We start from the raw sequence: 22,681 nt of genomic DNA, 5'->3' as shown, positions 1-22,681 counted from the left end.
CCTGTGCCAAGTTTAAGCTGCAGATCTTTATTTCCAGAATGTTAAAGCATTTAAGTTACATATAATCAAAAGTTGTCTTGGGTTGTAAAGATTCTTGTGCCAGCTGACTGAAGCTGTCAGCAAGAGCCGGTGATGATGTATACTTCTGCAAGTATGGAATTTGCCTGTGCAGGCTCATGAACCTTCATGAGGACAGGACTGAGACCAGAATTTTCTTTTCCATGAATTAAGATGCATCTCAGCTCTGTCTGTCCCTGTGTCAGGTAAAGCCCTCCTGGCTCCAGCCTTGCTTTCAAATGCTATTCAACCTTTCAATTTAAGACTAAAGCAGATCAAACAACATAGAAGAAGCTACCTAGGAAAGCAGAGAGAGAAAATCACAGATTATAAAGATTAAGTATCATCATAGCAACCTAGAAGGGTTAAGGAAGGATGATGATAAAGATCTCTTGGGAGCTACATAAACATGACCTAACAGAGACAGGCACTCTACCTCGAGCTGTTAAATGACAAGTAAATCACACTCTTTTATCTCTTAAATTTTGAATGTATTTTATACCTCAAGTAAAAAGTGGCCATTTGCTTTCTTAAAATATGGCTTCCTGACTCATTTTGGTAAAAACAGTGTGGGCTGACCTGGAAAAGACAATCCAGCCTCCTCCCCCTACCTCTTGCACTGGCACTAGTGAGACAGTTTAGTCAGCTGTATCAGTCAGACAGCTTCCTTTTTTTGTGCTATTTTTCAGGCACATCAGCTTTCTGATGCAGGTAACTGCAATAGCAGAAATGCTCTGTTACAGATGGGACAAGCCAAGACTGCCTGTCTTGGTGGAGCCTCCATTTGGCTTTCCCTAGACTGAACTTTCAGACCTCACAGGATCATGATGACTGGCAGACTTACATACAAACAAAAAATATTTTTAGCACAGTACAAATTCAATATGCAGTATGTCTTTTGAGAATGCCCTTTGCTTCAATGTAACTATCATTTAGAAATACTTTTAATTAATCTTTGTACGAAAATTATGAAGAATAATTATCTATGTGCAGAATTGAGAATAGGTGCCCAATTGCAATTAGGCACTTAACAGTCTTTCTTACAAAATGCCTTATTCTATGCAAAGTTTTGCAGTTATACATATATGTATAATTCAAGCTCTGTGGAGCTGCAACAAAGATGCTGCTAGTCTCTGAAAGGACCTTTGTGAGCTCCTTGCAATGTACAAGAGCTCAAAGTTTTTTAAGAACTAGCTTTAAATTGCTCAGAGAAACACCTCCCTTTCCTCACACAAGCCCCAGCATCACAGAGGAAACCAAAGGAGACCTCAGGTTACCAGACTATTTCCCCACTGTGATTTTTAGAACAAAATTGTTATAAAAAAGGCAAGAAGTCAATGACAACCAGCTCCAAAATGGACTAACTATACTATACTGCTAACTATACTCTCTAACTAACTATAGCTAACTACAGCTAACTATACTGCTTTCAAGAACTAAACAAAAAGTAGTTCTACTTTCAGAGTTAAACAGTACACTAGCATAGCAGTTACACTCACTGGGGTTCAGGGACATTTCCCTGACATGTTCTTTGAAGAGGGAATCTACTCCACAAATTGTCGATTTATTTATACTCAATATTGAGTAGTTTGTAAAGGAAAATGGGATTTGTTCACTAACTTATGTCACTGTCATAGGATAATGTGTAACCTAACAGCCTAACAATCAAAAAAGTAACAAAATCCTTTAACTGGAAGTTGCCGTATCAACTGAGTAATATTAACAAAAGCAATAGCACACTCCAAATAAAACCAGAATTCTGATGTAACTTGTCAGCTTTCATACCTCTGGATCTAAATACAACCCCTATATGAAGCTTAAAATCATTACATGTTTTATAATTATGCAAATCATTAAGAATACACTTTTTTCCTCCGATGTAAATAATAAAATTTAAAAGCATAGGTAATTTTTATAACTGCCTTTAAAAACAAATGCTTTTTAAATTCTGAGATGATTTGAGGGTTTGGTTTCTTATTTGTTCCCTGTGACATCCAACAGAATAGAAAATCTGCAAAATCTTGCTAGTTTCAACATGCCTATTATCCAAAATCTTTTAATTATTTGCACTTACAAATATTTATATTACACTTGCCTACAGGTGCATTGTATGTAAGGAATGCATAGATCAAAGAGCTGAGCTATTTTTGTGCTATTTACTAATAACCAAATCTGCTGTTTGAGCAAAACTTGAATAGACTGAATTAAATCATTAAGAAAACAAAAAGGAAACTTAAACAACAGCTTTATAAATAGAGATTCCAGTTTTACACTTTACTAAGCATAAATGAAAGTTACCCACACAGCACTATTAACAGATTTACATATATAATTGTTTCAATCTAAAATAGGATTTTCAAAGCTGGCCACAGGATTTAACCACACATCATCTACTAGCTTTAAATTGAAGAAACATGGCAGACAGGAAGAGGACCTCTTAACAAAGGATCTCTTCTTATTTCTGGATTGAAAAAACAATTTTCAGTTGTTTTTTTATTCTGAAATGTCTTAAATATTGAACACTGTTTTAAGAAAAAAGAAAAAATATAATGATTAGACTGGAAAGGATAATTCAACTTAAATATTTCAATTACACACTTTCTACAATTTTGCAAATGCTTTTACCATTGCTTATAAACCAAGGTATGTAATTTCAGTTACCAGCATTTTAGAGGCTTAAATGCTGGTGATTCAGTGTGTTGAAGGTCATTCTTTCCATTGTAAATCAACAACTTTTTCACTTATGATAGGTTAACAAAGGCTGAACAAGCACTTCAGCATCTTTTTCACAGTACCATATCAAAGATAGTCAGTCACCCTGGTTAATGTTCAGCTAACTCCTTAAGTAGAAAGCAGCAAGGGGAATACCATGTTGATAAATAAGCCAAACGCTGGAAAGTCAGGCCATTTCCAAATATCCAGTTTGTACTGATAACAATTCTAATCATAACTAGGGAAAAATTATCATCATCATTTAAAAAAATGAGGTAAATAATAAATTCCAAAAAACCATTAAGCACAGGGAGAGGTAGTAACTACACAGACAGAAAGGGTTCTTCATTTTTAAATTTCTTGCATTTCAATAATGTTAGCCACAAAATTTTTTAGCCCAATTTCTTGAACAAATCATCCAATTAACCACAACCAAGACATGGCTGCAGTAGGGTCAGCTGACAATGTGGAGCAATATTCTCCCTGGGCCAGGCTTCCCAAATTTATTTTTTCACTCATGCTACCATTGGGGTAGGAACACCTCTCAATATTGGCTCCTCAGGCAACGTTTACACACTGCTTTTCATGGCACAGCTTATGATCTTCTGCCACAGACAACACTGGTTGGTCATTCATGGATAGCTAACTTAATGTTTGTATTTACACCTTAAAAAGTCTTTTGTAAGATGATTTAGAGAAAATGAAAATAGCAAGAAGATATTTCTTGCCTTTATTTCTTTTTTAACCACAAAAGCATCCAGAAGCATGAAAATACAATAATTATTTCACATGTCTACTAATCTATTTCATTATTTAGCTATGATAGAAAATATTAAAGTCATAGGAAAATGTTCCTTAATCAATTAAGAAATTTACTGTCAGGGTGGAAAAAACTTAAAATGAAAGAATGACAGGAATGCATCCAGGTGAGGTACAGAATCACAGAATGGTAGGGATTGGAGCATTTATACAGAATGTAATTCATTTGCATGGTATTCAGCAATATCTTCACCTCTGCAAATGACAGCACTAATTTTAGTACTCTAAATGGCTGTGTCTAAATACTGCTTGAATGCTAAATATTGTTAAAGCACTCAGAGAGTTCAGTTTGGGAAAAAGAATCACCCACTCATGACCATGTAATTCTGGAAGTAATAAAGTGGTGAGCACACTTGGAACTGGAAGGGTACCTGTACACTGTCAGGTAGCCTGGAGATGACTTCAGCGTAGCTAGAGGAAACACCGCGTGATCCCTGAATAAAACCTAGCTGAAGCATTAAGTTCAGTGTACACCCATCACCGTCCTTCAAGAGACTGGCACCATTCTAATCAACTACAATAGTCTGTCAACGACTGGTGTAGACTTTGTTAAATTTCCTCTAACCAAGGTAATTCCAGCTCATGGATATTTATATTCCTCTGAAGTCTACCTCATAATTACCAGCAGAGGCACTTTCCCACCTACGATGACTTTCTAGCCAGAAAGGGCAAAATTGCAGTACACTGATATTTCCTGACCCTTTCTTTTTTTTTTTCTTTTCAGAATGTTTATGCATTCTACACTGGCTAGCCATTATGTTGGGAAAAAAAAAAAAAAGGCATGTTAACTGCACAGAAATCAGAACATTTATGTATATCCTTGTCTCACATATGGTCCTCCATCTGGGCACCCTAACTTCTGGGAAGCTCCCCAGTCAATATGCAAGTTTTCTTGAACAACCTTTTGGCAGTCCACTGAACTAAATGGAGGCTAACTCCAGCTCAGTGAGCCATGCTGCCTGGGTGAGACACCTAAAAGTCTCTGGATCACACCCGACATGCTTTGATATGACTACAAAAAGCAGATGCATGCTTTTCTAGTGACTGAAATTGTTGGTTTTTTTTAAACAATGATGTATAGTAGAGAAAATGATGATAAAAGTAAATAATATTAATCAGGTAGTATCAAGACTGATTTATTTGGTGTCTGATTTAAACATGGACTACAGAAATGTTGGTCACTTTTTTGGAGTGCTTTAGACATGAAATATTTGAACAGATATGCAGTTATTTACAAAATGCAGAATACTCTTCTACCTGCACATAATATCTAAAATATATTATACAAGGGCACTTTATGAGTAAAGGGGAAGGAAATGAATGAGTTATTGTTACAAACATAAGTAGGGAAAGGTGCCATTGTCCCCTACATTCAGATGAGGAATGAGTAACCTGCTTTTACAGCTGTTTTATCTTTTTGTGACAACTATGTATTTTCATAGGATCGCAGAAGGGTAAGGCTTGGAAGGAACCTCTAAAGATCACCTAGTCCAATTCCCCTGCTGAAGCATGTCCACTTAGATCAGGTCACACCAGAACGCATCTAGGCGGGTTCTGAAAACCTCCATAGAAGGAGACCCCACAACCTCCCTGGGCAGCTTGTTCCAGTGCTCCATCACCCTCAGAGTAAAGAAGTTTTTCCTTAAGTGGAACTTTTCCTTTTCATGATGTTCCCAACCATAAAACCTCTTCCTCCTAACATATGCTTTCCCAGGGGAGACTTCTGGAATGCCTAATGACAAACTCAAAAGAATAAGATTTTTCACTTAATTGTCCATTCCACGGCAGAATGCTGAAGTGGCACTTGCTGGTCTACATCAGCCATGTGTGTAAAAGAAAACTCAGTTGTATCCAGATGCTTACAAACCTTTTTCCCTTCTGAGGTACACTGTTAATGAATCAGAAGTAGCTCTATTCAGGTCAATAGATAAAAATAGTCCCAAATCTTTTAAATGCTAATGTAGAACTACTTTTTCTTCACTATTTTTTTATGCAGCTGGAAGAAGAAATCATTCTCCAGTTCTGCCAAGTTATGTACATCTTTTTCCTGAGACAGGCAAATGTAACACACATGGTCTTATGATGCTGAGAAAATGATGAATCACACTATTCTTTCCCACCATCAAGATCCTGGGAAAACTAGAAAGCTGCTTAGACTATATGCCAACTTCATTTCATGCAACTCCAGGCCAATTGCTATCATCCTCTACCTTTCCAGCTCTCTTTGGCAGATGCAGAAGCAGCAGGCTGCTCCAGCCAATGTGCTACCAGAGCACTTACTGAAGTGCAACTAAACTCCTGCTGTGTTTGGTTTCTGTGTGTTTCAGCTGGTATCATAACGAACATGATAAGCAGGAAGTGTACACTGATACAGAGTTTGCCTTGCAAATCAATATGATCCAGGTACTTTGTAATTACTATCAGTAAAAGACAAAAGAGTGTTTTTAATATGTAAATTAATCTTTGTTTACTTTCCATATCTGTAAGGATTTCAGTATAAAATATTTGGCTGTTCTAAAAATGTTGGCTTTGGCTCTTTAAAAATGTTATCTGTTCCACAATAAATTTTGTCCATTTTTTAATGTCACTTGACAATCAGAGATTCAGGCAGTTTCCCTTCATTCTAAATCCGTCCTGGATGACATCCAGTTTGTTCAGTTCCCAAGCACTGGGAACTGAAGTTACCAAGATACAGGTAATTATATATGGATGTTGCCTCTAGAGTTTGTGTAAACAGTGTTCAAATAAATATTTACTGTTAATCATCCATCAGGTGGCATTCTAGGTCTGTAAAGAACCAAGAGTTTTACGGATAAAAACCCTGAAATTGGAGAAAAGTTAAAAATAAAAACCCCCATGTGTTCTGAAATAAAACTTCCTGTTAAGTCATAACCAAAGATTGTGAAGACCTGCAGAGGTCCTGCACTTAGCACAGATAATACATAGGATATATGTACTGGTAAGAGGTATTCTTTTCTCCTCCTTGTAAAAATGCATTACAATTATCCAGGACTGGTGTTGAAATTTTAGACATATTGAGATCCAAAATATCTACACAATTAAAATATAAACAAGTAGAAGCTCAAACTTCAGTTAACTCAACAAAACCTCACAAACTCCAAAGAGGAAGCTGTCTTTTTGTTTTGTTTTTTTCGTGCTCCCGAGAACTTGAAACAGTTTTCTAGCTTAAATGGAAAGGTATTTTCAAATAATTGAAAACGGAAGGCAAAGTAAGGTACAAAATTATCTTAGCAGTGGGGACAAAATTCTCACACTCTATGGAGGTGGACAATCTGATTTCCTCAGGGAATGAAAAATCAGTATCTTAAGTAAAATAATTAAAGATTGTTTTTAAAGGTCTATTTCAGGTATCTTGCTTGTTTCCAAAGTTTTTGCAAAAATAAAAAAAAATCATCACCTTGAATATTCTTTTGAATTACAATAAAAACATATACAGAGCCACTCTTTTCAATCTTAGAGCTTCGAGCACCTGTAAAAGAAATGCAACAAGAGTTGTTACAGAAATTCTATACTGGATCTTTAATTTTTATCAACTGCTATAAAGAATGTGGAATTTGGTTGGGAGGGCTATTACATCGACTTTAAAAAAAAAAAAAAATCAAGAACAGCAAAAATACCAGGTACTCTGACACTTGGCATATGATGAAACTCACATACAAGATGAAAATTTCTATGTCCTCCCTAGTATTTCATTCACAGTATGAAGTAAAGCAGGTTAAGGGTATTCATACTCTATCATGCACATAAAATTTACTAGAAAGTAAACTGTACTATAAATCTGAAGAGTTTTCAGTTCATGTTTGTGCCTGTAAAAGGGAACATCGGGAGGAAATTTGGCATTCTTATACCAAATTAAAAGGGGATTAGGTATTTTTCTTCTTTTATTTTTTTTCCTTTTCCATTCTATCAGACTTAAGAAGAGGGTGATTTTTTTTTTAAATAAGACCACAGAGTGGTCAACTTGGTCTTAAAACTAGGACATCCTCAAAGAGACACTGTTCTTTTACTGAATTCTGAATTTCTCTGATTATCTGAGAATCCCTGATAGTCCCTGTATCTTTAGGGGGATAGAAATTCAGAACTAATTTCTCTGACTTGTTTGATATGAGAAATCTTATTACAAAAGGGTAATTGCTGAATACAGACTAAAATTGGATGCCTGTGCAGTCAAGAATGTGTTTTATTCACCTACTTTTAATTGTATGACATCCTTACGTTTATGAGCTTAGATGTGATTAAACAACACTGTTGGGGTGTCTCGGATATGCCAAAACCCATACAAGCTTTGACAGTGGTGAAGGATGATATTTTTGCATACCAGTATGACACTATATATTGTGAGACCATTAATCTCCTGATGTTTTACAGCTGCTGTCTACATTGTTGGTCTACCAAAGCACTCAAGGTGAGAAACAGAGGTCACACAAATCATACGATTTGCATCATTATAAAGATTATGGGATTGAGCCCCAGCAGCCTTCCTCAGTCCCTCTGCCATCGTAAATATCTCATGATCAATATCCAGCAAATGTTGCTTGCAATTCATCCAGGAAATATCTAGCATCAACTGCTACTAACTAAATGATAGCAGTAACCTAAATTTCAATATAGAGGGATATGTCTGGGCAATCCTCCTCAACAGGGAATAAAAAAAAACCCCATATTCCTGGAGCATAAATCTCTTGAATGACTTTATTTGTGCCATTCCACAGCAGGTATCAATTTTCAAAATGACTGTGGGCTTCAGGTAACTCCTGGGATTGGCAGGCTCCAGATAACAGTTCTGTTATATCCCACTCCTGTGATGTCACAGACAGGTTACACTTGTAATAGGACTGGATAAAACCAAATAGAAAGAGTGAAGGAATAAAGGAGAGTGGAGAGAATATGTGAGGGTGTAAGGAATAACAGAGTCATTTAGGTTGGAGAAGAACTTGAAGATCATTGAGTTAAACTGTAAACATAACACTGCTAAGTCTACCAATAAATCATGTTTCTAAGCACCACATCTAGACATTTTTAAATATCCCCAGGAATGGTGATTCAATCACTTCCCTAGGCAGTCTTGACAACCCTTTTAGCAAAGGAATTTTTCCTAGTATCCAATCTAAATCTGCCCTGGCAGAACTTTAAGCCATTTCCTCTTGTCCTATCACTTCTTACTTGGGAAAAGAGATTGATACCTATCTTGCTACAATCTCCTTTCAGAGTCGTAGAGAGCAACGAAGTCTCCTCTACATCTCCTTTTCTCTAAGCTAAACAACTCCAGTTCCCTCTGCTGCTCCTTGTAAGACTTTTTGCCTGGATCCTCTGCCAGCTTTATTGCTCTTCTTGCACCTCAATATCTTTTTTGTAGTGAGAGGCCCAAAACTGAACACAGTAAATTTTGTAAATGTAAATTCAATATATTTTGAACCAATGCACATCTTGGGAAATTGTTCCAGATCTTCACTGTTTCAATGGTTAAAAGCCTTATTGTACTATCAAGTATAAGTGTAGTGATAGATGTTTCTATCAATATGCTTTCCTGTCATCACTGCTCCTTTCCTATGTAGTTATACTCCCACCTTTCTGGTTTGTTCTCTTGATGTATTTATGCAGATCAACCCTAGTATCTGAGTATTCCTTATGCCTAATTAAAAAGCCTATCTGACTTCCAGTGCTCCATGAGACAGAAGCAACATAAAACCACAAAAAAATCATGGAAAATCAACAGAGCATTCCCTTTCTCTTATCTCCTCTCAGATTACAAATTGTATTTATTTACTCTCTATAGTACCTTAGTTTTAAAAGCTTTCCTCTCCAGCAAATGTAAATAAAGGACTAACCTACCTCTTACTGAGTATTGTTGTGACTATTACAATACATGAAGTATCTAGCCAGGTGGTTGCTTCTGAAGTGAAAAGGAGTGAACAACTCAAAATCAACACTTTAGGTTCATGTAACTTTTAAATGGGATCACTCCTCATTAGTCAGAGCAGTTTCTACCACTGACATAAAACACATTCCCAATTTACTCACACAAAAGCTGACTTCTATGGATATATTCCAGACAGCAGCACCTGCATCAACTTTAAAAGGTTTTGAGCAGGAAATGTCAATGTACCAGAACTGAGAAGTTTTCACTTTCATCTCCCAAAATCTCAGGTGATACCTTTACAAATTATGATCTAACATATATTCTTCTCTTCTTGGAGAGGAAAGTGATTTTGTATGTTGAAGAGATTATAATTAACACCAACTAGATGTTTAGCCTTGCCTTTGGTCAAAGTTTTCAACACCAGGTGCAACATTGATGAAAGAGTGTTTTACATCTTGAAACATGGGAAATGCTTAAGGGAAATTTTATGTTTCCTTCAATTATCAGTAGTGACACCTAAAATTTTAAACATAGGTAATGAAAGGTGTTACTCAATCTTTCAGAATTTAAAAGATAGTTTTATAAGCACCACTCTAAATCTACATGATTACCTTGGAGCATGTAACAAGGATGAAACATATTCTTCAGATGGTGCTCTACTGTAGGATGAAAGAGCACGATTACACAACTCAGCTGCAGAAACGGAGCCAAGTCATGGAATTCCGTAGCGAAGCTTGAGTTTCTGTACCTTTTTAACTACTTTTCATTTCATCAAGAAATTTTCTATATTGGATATAACGTCTATTAATGATACATCTGTATATTAGTCATGATTTAGAAATGTTGTTTTACAGATTTAATATAGTGTTTTACAAGCACCTTGCATATGAAACCCCATGGTAAGTCAATAGAAGACCTAACATGTGAATATTCAGAGGAAGACTTAACATAGCAGTGTCTGGTTTGTTACAGTTTGAGTTTTAAAACAAGTATATAACCCTTCCCACATCATATTCTATTTCAAACAAAACATATGTTGTTAGGCAGCAAAGTTGGCTTCTGGCCCTACAAACAATTATTGCAGACATTTGAACAATAATCTATAAGTAATTTTTACAAAAACTGCAGGAAGTCTCTATGATAATTTTTCAGGGGAAAAGACTAAAAGTACCTAGAGGCAAGCCATTCAAAAGCCAACATACTAAAAAATTGAAAAATGAAACTTGCATCTCCTGGTTTTGGAGAGTTTTCATCTTTCAGGAGACGCAGGAAAAACTTTGAAGACTTATGAGTATGTTGAACTTGTCACAATAAAAATCCTATTATTCTTTATTTATTTATGTACTGTTTCTTGATACAGCAGTTAGCTAACCAAAACGTTTGCTGTGGTATTTCCCTGGGAAATGAGTAAGTCTAAATCTTACGAGTCAAACACTTAGAGTATATGACTGCACATTAGTCAATGACAAAATGAAGTTTCAATAAACTCATCAGAAACAACATTGCTAGCTTTACGTTCTGCCTAGACCTATATAAAATTATTAATTTTCAATATTTCAGTAGATCTTGAACTTCTTATCGTTATATCTGACAAGCTGAGCTGTATGTATTAGCAGTGCACTAAGAAATGTTTGTTAGTTTATCCCAGCTGTTTCCAAAAATAAAGTAAACCAAAGCCAGACTGAAACTGTTTTTTGACTAGAAAAAAGAAAATTTCAGTTGAAATCCTGATTTCAACTCAGTTTGCTCATATGTATTTATGAAAGCTACCCAGTAAATAATTTTACTTCCAACAAACTCTCTAAGCTCTTAAACAACATTTAATTTCCTACATAATTTGGATTAGATGCCTTCCTATACACTCTCAAAAGCAAAAATTAGCAATTTAGCTTTAAAGTAATGACCTGTGAAAGAGTAAAACAATGTTACATTTACACTATTATTAAAATATAAATACATTAAGAATAAATCTATATATTTTTTGAAAGGAATATTTTTCAGAAGTGATACACTGATGGATGAGATTAATCTCAAATGCCTTGAATTTACAGCTTGTGGGACTGCAGACAAATCGGGTAACTGACACATCAAATTAAAAACTAATCTTCAAAATATTTAAGTATGCTTGCAAGATAACATAAGCACTGGGCAGGCAATAAGCCATTTACCTCAGCAAGACAGAATTACAAATACATTATGCCTTGTTTTAAAGCAATTAAGTTGGTATAATAGTAAGAACAAATCAATTATTTTTAAGTTTTGGATTCAAACTTAAAACATTTTCATACATCAAAAATATTCCAGTGAATATTATTCCAACTGCATGTTGTACTGCATTAAAGGAACATCAGTTCCTTTTTTCACTATTTACTAAAATGCATTATGCCACTGTTAATTTCAAAAGTTCATTCTGAAATTATTTTCACGAGATGTGTGCTGGTTTGGGGTTTTCTTTTAAAGAAAGCAAATTTCCAGAACAGCCATTTGAAGGAATGTATAACGCTTTTCCAGGACAGTGTAAGTTAAAGATGGCAAAAATGGAATGGGACTGATCAAAGTGCTTCCTATAACACAAAAAGCCAGTAAATCCAATACTGCATTGGAAATTCAAGTATATTTTGATTTCCTATGAGTCCCTAAATGGGTGGTCATGCTTTTAAGTGCTTTTTCCTGTTGATATTGCAGTACTGAACAACATGATCTTTCAGGGATGGTCCATGGAAACTCTACTGTTTTTCAATGGCTGAAGCTATGAAACGTGCCAACACTGTACAAAACGTAACCAGTTATAACCACTTATACTCTCATGCTAAAAGAAAGATATTTCAGTATAAATGTCTCAGCTGTTATTACTTTCACATGTAATTGGACATAATATATTTCAAAGGGTTTTCCTTTCCTCAAAACTAAAGGCTGAATTGTTACAGATGGTGATTTTGGCAGATGGTTGTATATGAAACTGAGTTTATAATTAGGCCAAATCTGACTTGTGCAATTAAGGCAATGAAGATTTGGAAAATAACAAGTGTCAGATCAATACATGATCAGTCTGCTAGCCACAGAAAACTGAAGAAATGTGATCATTCGCACTTAGAGAATATACTGTCTACTTGAAAAAATCTTCTTAATTGCATGAATTAAAAGATAAGCAACCTTTCATGCTCAGAACGTAAACTAAAGTAACCATATCTTTTTACCTACTTAAGTGTATAATCCTTTTTCCTTCAGTCAAAGTTAATGAGATGGTCTAACAGCTCCCTGCTGCTGAGAGAAGGCTCTCAGCACCTCCTTCTTCACAGCTTCCCTTGCTCTGACATTCATGCGACCCCTCCACAAGTCAGTAAATTCATAGTGACGAGCCAATTCAGCTCAGATAGAAACTAATCCCTGAGGAATGAGTGGAGGAGGAGAAGAAGTGTTCAAGGATGAGAAGACTAGGACTACGCCTTTTGATGGAAGTGACCTCTTGGGCTCACTCAGACATTTATCAAGCTGCAATTCAAACCTCTATTATATCTAGCCTCGAAAAGCTTTCCAGACTGGTAACTATGTGTGAAGGTAGCATTGCCTGTTTTAGCATCTTCTGACTTTCAATTGTGTTAAATATTTATTTGCTCTTGTACCAAGAAAGGATCAGTAATGTTCAGTAATCATTATCTCTACTGTTTCTTGTATATCACTCAGTAGTTTCTCAGCTTTCAGTCCCCCTTCATATGCATAATTTTTTTAAAACCACTGTTTCTCTAATATTCTTTTTTCTGGTGGAGCAACCAGGACTTTTTTCAAGATGGCTGACTATCACCATCATTATATTTTTTAAGTTTCTCTTCCTGCTCCTACTGCATTCCAGTATCTTGGTTAATTTATTGTACCACAGGTAAAATAAAGGGATTTTTAATCCATTTTTCTTGAACCAGTATTGCTACAAGAATTTCCAAAAAGAGCTTGGTAGTAGTTTTTATATCTAATGAATATGATGTATTAATATAGTTAACAATTAGTTCAAAACATTCCTTCCAAAATGCATCCCCCTTGCTCTTCAACACGATGAACTCTACTTGCCATCATGCCATCTGTTCTGCTGTCTTTTCTAAACCTTAACAAAGTTCTTCTGAATCTCTTTTAATTTCAATTAACCTGAGTAATTTATGTAGCTTGCACATGTTGTCATCAATCTGTGAACCCTCTTACCAGATTGAACTATATGAGGTTGCTGAGAATTACAGAACATTACCTCTTAGGTTTTTGTCATGTTATAAATTAATTACTTAGTCTTACACTTTGCTTTCTGGCCCTAAATATTTTTTTCTTCAAACTGTTACAGTAAGGTACATACAATGTGGGGTTATTCCTCTTCTCCTTAGATTTTTTTCTTTTTTAAACAATCTAAATACGTAATTTCAATACTTTATATGTATTTGTACACTTTGAAACACAGAGAATGCATTGAAACCATTTCTTTTAGAGGAGCTGGGCTTTTCTGCTCCTTTCATTGAACTCTATTAATACAGAGTTCCAACTTTCCTTCTACTGATTGATTTAAATACCGCAAGATATGCTGACAACATAACAATACAGGCAAGCTGTTAATAAAAGTTCTTTTTTAAACTGGACATATCGGTAAATTCTAAAAGACAAGGATTTAGACTTACTCTTTTAAGAGTCAGTATATATTTAAGAAAATGAAGGGAACACTATGATCACCGATTTTTATGAAGTTATGAACACCTAGCCGTTACTGTAAAATCAACCCGAGTTATGATTTATATCCAGTTCCAAACTGTCCATACAAATTGTGCTTTTAATATCCTGGTGGCATGGGAATATGCTTATGTTTTTTTCATTTTGATTTTTTGGTTTTGGTTTGGGGTTTTTGTTTGTTTTGACTGGGATTTGTATAGGCGAATGACTAGAAATGCTATCATAGTGTTTCCAGCACTTTGGTGTCTCCTTATGATTCCTCTGTGTTCACAGGAAGAATAGTAAGACTCTCATGACCCATATCAACAAGCAAGTGCTCTCAGCTTAGAGCAAAGAGACAACTATCTTGTCATAGAATTGCAACTGCAGAATTAATACAAAAGTCATTCAAATGATGACTCGATGTTTTCTCTTGAGTTATGCTAACAAGAGAGAACTGTAAATATCTAAACTTAAACCTGAAGCTTCACTTGTATCTTTCCTTAAAAATTGCAGAAATTGTGGGGTAAAAATACTGAAAGAAGAACTTGAGATAGTCAGTTCACAGACTAGTATGACTATGGAGACATGGATGAAACTAGAAGAAAAATAACTGAGAAAACAGGTCCTTAAGTGTGTACCATTTTGAATAAATACAAATATCTATTAAATTCAGATGCCTACAAAATATATTTTTAAGATGCTATTAATGCAGTACTTAGAATTTAGTACATAACTGCTGCAAAATGTTAGGTATCCTCGTAACATTTGCAACAATGCAACAGAATGCAACCCTTGTTTTCATTTTACTGATTATTTTCATGGGAGTTAGTTACAAAAAATGCAGTTTTAAACTGTGTGTAGTGTGATTACATCCTATAGAGTCTTACATTTGATCAAAAATATTCTTGTTAATTAGAAAGAATCAAAGTTTTCCGTAGTACATCTATTCCTATATGTGTTCAGCAGCATCCTTGTTAAAGATTGTGCTGATAGAAGAACTCATGCAAATATTCATACAATGTCATATGACTTCTTAGATGATTTATACACCTAGTTCTCAAGCTTCCTAGAGCTGCTCCTAGAGTTGATCACTTAAACCTGTGTGTGAGAAGAGATTTTTAAAATATGCTGAGAAGAAAGACAGAAAATTCACTCCAGATGATTTAAAGAGTGTTTTGGGACCATTTTTTTTAAAATGCTGAATGAAAACACTAAAACAGATGTTTCTAACATAGTTAGGTGACAAAACAGAGATACAGGAGAAATTAATAACAGTCCTTTGGTCTCAATAAGTATCTGACCCCTAAAAAAAAAAAGAAAAATTACTGACATTATAAATTAAAAGGTATTGTTCTTTCTAGAAATGTCAGACCAGTATTTCAGAGATCTCTTCATAACTGTATTAATAGCTTACAAGTGCTGTCATATACATAAACAACATATTCCACAGAACAGTGGATTCATTCTAATTCTGAAATGTTTAGTTTTTACAGACAAGATGAAATACAGTTAAAGCAAGTTATTCTAAGATTTAATATTTGAAATGGGCCTCAAAAAGATTGTGGGAAATAAAAATGGCCATTGAACAGACTACTACAAAAATTATAGAAAACATTCAACAGAGATTAATCTTAGACTATATGGAACGAAACAGGATGGTGACAGTAACAACTTCAATATTTTGGCTGTCAGAAGTGCTGAAGTTTGTCAGAGTTGAGGACACCACCTTAAATGCAACTGATGCCAGGAAAGGTACATAAATAAGGGTAGCACTGTTAGCTTTCTGAGAAAGAGAAAGAAACATGATGGATGAATAACCATTCTCAGATGTGGGCTTAAAATGTGTGACAAAAAAAATCCAGAAATTTTGGTGGAGATGAGGGGTGGAAAGGGTGAGGAACAAAAATCTTCCCACATCCGTGACAGAGAAAGTTGATAGGGGATTATGAACATCATCCTTCTTGGAAATGGAGTGTTTTTTTTAAAAAATGGCAAAATTTTCACTGGAGTTAGTAGCCTAAAGAAAGGGGTTTCACTGCTCAGCTTTACACTATTAAAGGAAAAAATACTGAAGAAATGTATCTAAACAGTTTGGAACAGACTATGATTATAGACAGAATTTTTAAAGGACATGGATTTAGAGAATGCATGGCAAATCTAGGGCACCTTCTTTGACAGAGATTATAATAAGGAAGATCAAAGCAACTTCAGTGACAGAATTTAAATGTACAGTTTATAAATAAGGCTGATATTTCCTTGAAAATAAAGAATGCAATACACATTAGAACCATTGAAACTGATGTCAAATACAGAGAGTTTTTACTATTAGAATAGAAATGTAATCCATACGTTGCAGAACCATATTATTTTGAAAAATATGGCAATTATGAATATTGGACATATCTTTTTTCCTCTTTTTCAAAATAACCACAAAAAAGTTCTGTTTATTCAAGAACATATTTTTAATCCAAACAAAAGAGGGAGCCAAGTAGTGTTATACAAGCTTCCTAAATTCATTTGCTTGACTAACATTCCTAGTCCTGCATGCTTCAAAGTGGTAAAAGAAAAACAAATCTCAAGAAGAACTGACATTCAGATCTGTATCAGTTTAAAACATAATGCATAATATTGTCTGCTTGCCATTTAATGCAAAAGACAAATTTTGCCAAGTTCGCTTAATAATTAGAGGGCTGGAACCTAGGACTTCTTTACAATAAATGAATAGCACATTTAAATTTCAATCTCCCTAAACCTCTAAGCACTTCTTTTCATTTAGTGAATTATTTTGCATACATGCAGCATATTATTCATTTAAATGTAACATGTTTGACTCCTTACTGCCTTAGTCCATTACTTACACAGAAGTCAGCACCTTGATATCCTACTCTCATTTCAGACATAATTATGAAATCTCCATATACAGAGAAGAATTTTTTGGATCATCATAAAATGGAGGAACAAACCCCTATATGCTTTGAAATCTCCACACATACAGGTACTGTTCACAAATCACACTTTGAAAAAGTGAATCTTGCACATCAGTGTATTACTCGGAGTTTTCAAAATGTGTTAGACATCATCAAGTTAATACTTTTGTCCAGGTGTAGAGTTCATTTTCTGTTTAAATAGAAATAGATCGTCAGGACATGTACAACTTGGTTTTACAGTCTGACATACTGTTAGAGTAAGTTTTTTTCAAATGTAATTAGAGGTCATGTGTTACTAAACAGACTAAAAAATCCATTCAGCCATATTGTATCAAACTGCAAACATTAATAAAAGATATTTATTGGTCTGCTGCTACCAAGAAAGCACAAGTAGCAAGGAAAATTTCTTATTTTTCCTCATGCTTCCAAATTAATATAAAGTGTATGCCTATCATATATTGTCATAAAACTCATTTCAAAAAATAATTGAGAATTATTAAGTTCTTGCTCAGAAAAGGGGGAATTAATTTTACCTGTTGTTGAATTTTAAGATTCACAGTAAAGAACCAAAATATACAAAGAAAAAGCTATAGATTCATTTGACAGGAACAGTTTAAGATTATCCTGTATAGGACTCTGATAAGCCTTAATAAGGGGATTTATTGTGCTATCCTCTGCCTTATTTCTTTCATGATAAAGCATTGTGTGGATTCACACACATATTATGCCTCTACTCTAAAGGAAATACACACCATTGGCAGGTATTTCTGCACATGTTTTACTCTAGGTTGAAACTAGACATTCCCAGGGCTCAGCTGTTGACACATTACATGCAGATTTTCAAATCTCTTCAGCAGAAGTCTTGCACATCACACATACTGCATACAAGTCACTGCATACAAGTTTGTGCACAAACGTAGGCTGTAATCCAGATGAAGAATACTGGATATGTATATCTGGTTTTGCATGATATGCCTTCCCTTGTATGTACGTGGACACTAGTTCAATGGGATGAGATACCTGGATTCCTCCTAACTTTTGTTAATTGAAAAGAAAAAGAAGTGTGTTTATTTAGGAGGAAAAACACTGGAAAACTATCATCAGTACAAGTGACCCTGTCTACATCAAGCAGGGATGCAAACGCAGAGTGTAGGTCCTAGCATATAATAAACAGAATGCATATACTTAATGTATTCCTAATGCTATATTTTGAGTGCTTCTAAAAAAATCCTGAGGTATTTCTAAAGAAGAGATGGTAGAGTGAAGTGGACTACACTTATCCTTGGGTTTTACTGTTAGTGAACTGATGTCCCTGGAGCTGATGGAAGCAGAACAAATGAAAGGCAGAATACCCACTGAATAAGACACTGGAGAAGGGTTTATTGTTATGGAGCTAGTTAACGTGATTGCATTGAAGATGGATTCAGTTACATGGGATGGACATGCTTGGAAACACCAAGCTACATGAATAGATAGGACTGGCAGGCTGATGTTTTCAGATTCTGATCTGGAGGTGCCTAAATCTTTCTGAATGAAAGTTCAAAGCTTGGCATGATTCCCAATCTGTGAATTTGGATGTGTGGCCTGAAATACAATTCCTCCTACATTCCTAGTTCATATGTCAATCATCTTCCAGACTGGACAAATAATCCTAGCAAATCAGTTAATTTGGTCTTAAAGTACAACTTAACTCAGGAGAATTAAAATCTCAATCTGTGTCAGATTTGAAGCAACACTGAAGCTACACCTTAAGATTCAGAGTACAGACTTGATTTTTTTTTTTCTTTTCCTCCCTCTGGCACTATACATAATTACTCATACAAAGCAGAACAGCTTCAACAAGACAGACTGGATAGTTAGACCCTTCCTTGAGACCTAAATTCTTTCCCAAGAAAAGATGTGGACTGGTGTCTCGCTCACTCCAGCAAATATGCTCAGGTAAATTCCTTCAGATTAGCCTTTTTCTGTCTGGATTGAATCAAGATTGTTCACAAACCCAGAGGTAATCTTTGTAGACCATACACTCATCCTAATATGATAGCCTAGCCTAAACCTGCAGGCTTTGCAGAACATCAGTCTGAGCTGAAGTGTACAACCGACTTCTGCCCAGACCCCAAGGCTGACAGCACACACCCCTCTCTGACTTCCCAAGTCTGCTGCCTAAAATCAGTGAGAAGTCAGTGAAGGTGGAGGACTACCAAGACAACTAGTCTGACTTCTAGAAACTCTTCACTTGAACATTAAGAAATACCATGCAAATGATCATTACAAAGAGGCGTCGAATCACAGTCAGAAGAAAAGGTGGCTCTTGACATTTAGGCTAAATATGACCTTGAAGGTCATTCCTGAACTTGAACTTCACCCAGTAGCTTTTGCAGAAAAATGAAGAAAAAGAAAAATAACCAAATGCTACAGTCCCTGCATGCTTGCAAGTGTTCTTTAACAACAGGGATGGTTTAGGGCTAGCAGGTATCTGAAAGCAGACCTGCTTGAGAGAGTCTTCCAGGAGCCCTGACAATTGTCACAGAGCACTGTTGGCCCTGTAGAGAGGACCCTGCACCTGCCCTCCCCAGTCTGCACTACTTGGTCTCACTTCTAGCATTGCTTCAAGTGTTGACAGAATAGCTGGAGGCTCAGTATTTACCTGCTTTGTAGAACTGTGCACTCCAAAGAATAACTGTAAAGTAGTAAGTACCACAAGGGCCTCCTTCAGGTAATATTTGCTGTGACATCTTAGACCTAATGCTATTTTCACCTTGAATCTAAACTTAAGTCCACTCCACACAACAATGATAATGCAAAAATATGTATAAAGCAGAAAATTCCTAATCAAATTTAAAATTGTTATCACATTCATCTACACTGTATAATTTAAACATAATTTAAGCAAAAGCAACAACTGATAATTCACCCAGTGGTGATTAAATAATAGGACGATTAGATAACAAAAGGAAAGTAAAGGATAATTTATTTCCTACGTTGCTGTGAACCAAAGTGTCCATTCATCTGAATTCCTAAACTAGCTTTTATTTAAACATACAGTATAAATAATGCTCGTATTAGTGTACCTACTTTCACTGACCTCAGATATTATGCACGCTACCAGCTCTAATAAAATAAAATACTGTACACTAGTTTTGTTTTCTCAGTTGGTAACTGTAACATATTCTTAATTTTCATTCTCACACTTATAAATGTCTGATATTATTTACATGTTTCAGTAGCTACAACCATCCAGCAAAGAAATCTATATTTTACGTGTTCTCCACAGTTAGTTATTTCAACATCAGCAATATTGACAAATGTCAGTTTTGCAGGTTTACATACAATTCAGTATGCAATGCAAACATGGGCCAATCAACAAAAATAAAGAGGAGCACTACCTCTCCCCACTCACCTTACACTGGTCCATCTCCTTTTTCCACAAGTGCACAGGAAGTAAAAACAACATGAAAAAAGAAGTGGATTTTAAGCAGTGTTTTTAAAAGGCTGGCCAACCTCAGGTTTGGCATACCAAAGACCAGAGAGAGAACAAATGCTTTCGTTTTCATCTGTCAGCTCCCACACTACTCAAATGGAATTGCGTAGGGAGATTTTTCTTGCCTTGCTTCAAATAAATGGGTGTTGTGTTTACATACTGCATACTGAGCATTGCCTACCAGAAGCCAAGGGCTGCATCTTGCCAACTTCTTAACTTTCATACAATATGGTGATTACATGAGCCAGCATACCATTAAGTCACATAACAAAACTTGGAGAATGGCACTGTCAGCCTGCAGAACTGTACCTGAACAACTGACATGCAGTGCACAAAAGAAGAAACTAGATTTCAGTGCGATGGCAGAACTGGGTCAGAAGCAGACTGGGTTAGCGGCCTCAGTCTCAACTACAAAGCCAAGTGCCGCATAGTTCACAGAGATAGAGACTTACAGGCGCATAAAACAAGCAGGCAAAGGAAAAAAAAAATATTTAAAAGATCACTAAACAGCCTTAGAAAATGTATCCCCACCCTAAAGTCTTCCAGGTCATGTACTGTTTATTCTCCATATGACACTTCTTTCCAGGATATTCTTTCCAGCTGCAGTACTCTCAAACTGGTTGCACCTAAGCAGAATCAAAACCAGCAGAAGAGAGACCTTAGTCTATTGCTCAGTGTGAACAGCACGTGTTTCTGGCTCCAGTAAGTTCTCTTTTCCTATCTGATGAGCAGCAGATCTCTGCCTACCATGGGCTTCAAATGTCTCCCACTGCCTAACGTTCTTTCTTTGTTTGTTTGTTTTTCTGAATGCAAACCAAAGATTAGAAATCATAGCTCACTGTATCCCCTAAAATAATGATTCTGTAAGCTCATACTAAGGTATTTAATCTCTACTTTGTGTTTCTGATTTGGCCTGCCAGTACGAGACTGGAGTGGACAATCCGTGTACTAATTTCCAGGTACCCTTCCATAGTAATTTCTACACAGGCTCCCACTTTCACGACAACAATATATTATACAACCTAAAGAGGTCACTTAATTATCAGAAATAATGCACACATTCAGAGGTAAAAAGTCAAGCTCAGATCTGAGACACTTCTAAAATCAAGGTTTTTAAGAGGCTGAACATCTAACTCACTGCTGAAGACTGAGTGCTTGAACGAAGTACCTGCGGTAGTTTAACATGCAACCTTCAAAACTAGCCCAAACGGTCACCTCTCCTTGCAGCGTATTTCTTAGTAACTTAATCCTATTTAGATTCTCTTCAAATCAAAGAATGAGCAAATCAGAAATCTGCTACATGTTTTTGCAAGATTGTATCACACTAGCACCACTCATCCTGTTCCATTCAAAATGCAAAATGCTGTCCAGACATCAGAGATACTTTATTTGCTGTAGTATTAGCATGCAAAATGACATACACTCACTCCTGAAAATAGTTTTAATTACTAAATATATAACCCTGGAAATCCTCTCATACAAGTAATCCTTCAATAAGATTAATTCATGGAAATAGTCCCATTGAAAAAGGATTTATATGACTGGACTCTGAATGATTAATCACATTTTGAAAGGTATTATTACTTAAAAAAAAAAAAAAAGAAAAATGCCCAGGAGGTGTTAGTATGTTTAAAACAGGAGGTTAAAGATTTATCAACCTGTATAATTTCAGAAATAATCGTTGTAGGACTGACATTGCTGGGGAACATGCTTCTGCAGTTCCTGTGGTTTCTCAGGCTAAGACTGATTTAAATAAACTGACCAACCTGCTCACTTCAAGTATGGAACTTCTTTTTCAGCACTTTTTTTGCACTGACGTATGACTCAGCTACTCCTTCTGCTGCACATATTATCCCTGTGTAACATTACCTCAAACATCAAAATCCCTGTTTTATTTTAAGCACTATCCAGGTATCACTAAGTGTTTTCAGGGCTCAGTGACTTAGTGGCTCTCACTTTCTCTAATTTGTCTATTGCAGAACATTTTATTATAAGACATGTTAATTTCTTTCCTGGTTTGCCAGTCCTGTTCTTTTCACTATGCCAGTCACCAGTCTAGACAATGGCAAAAGTAACCACAGGAGAGCATAAAGATTATAATTCACTTTCATGTGCCCAGTGACC

General features: G+C 35.6%; 1 protein-coding gene across 3 annotated transcripts in view; it reads right to left on the bottom strand.

The window, feature by feature from the left end:
• The window catches only part of KITLG (KIT ligand), a 54,981-nt gene that overhangs the window by 29,974 nt on the left and 2,326 nt on the right, over nt 1-22,681 (bottom strand). The gene's annotated exons all lie outside the window — the stretch shown is intronic.

The sequence above is a fragment of the Colius striatus genome, chromosome 1 (assembly GCF_028858725.1).
Source record: "Colius striatus isolate bColStr4 chromosome 1, bColStr4.1.hap1, whole genome shotgun sequence".
NCBI lineage: Eukaryota > Metazoa > Chordata > Aves > Coliiformes > Coliidae > Colius > Colius striatus.
This window is presented reverse-complemented; position numbering and strand designations above follow the sequence as displayed.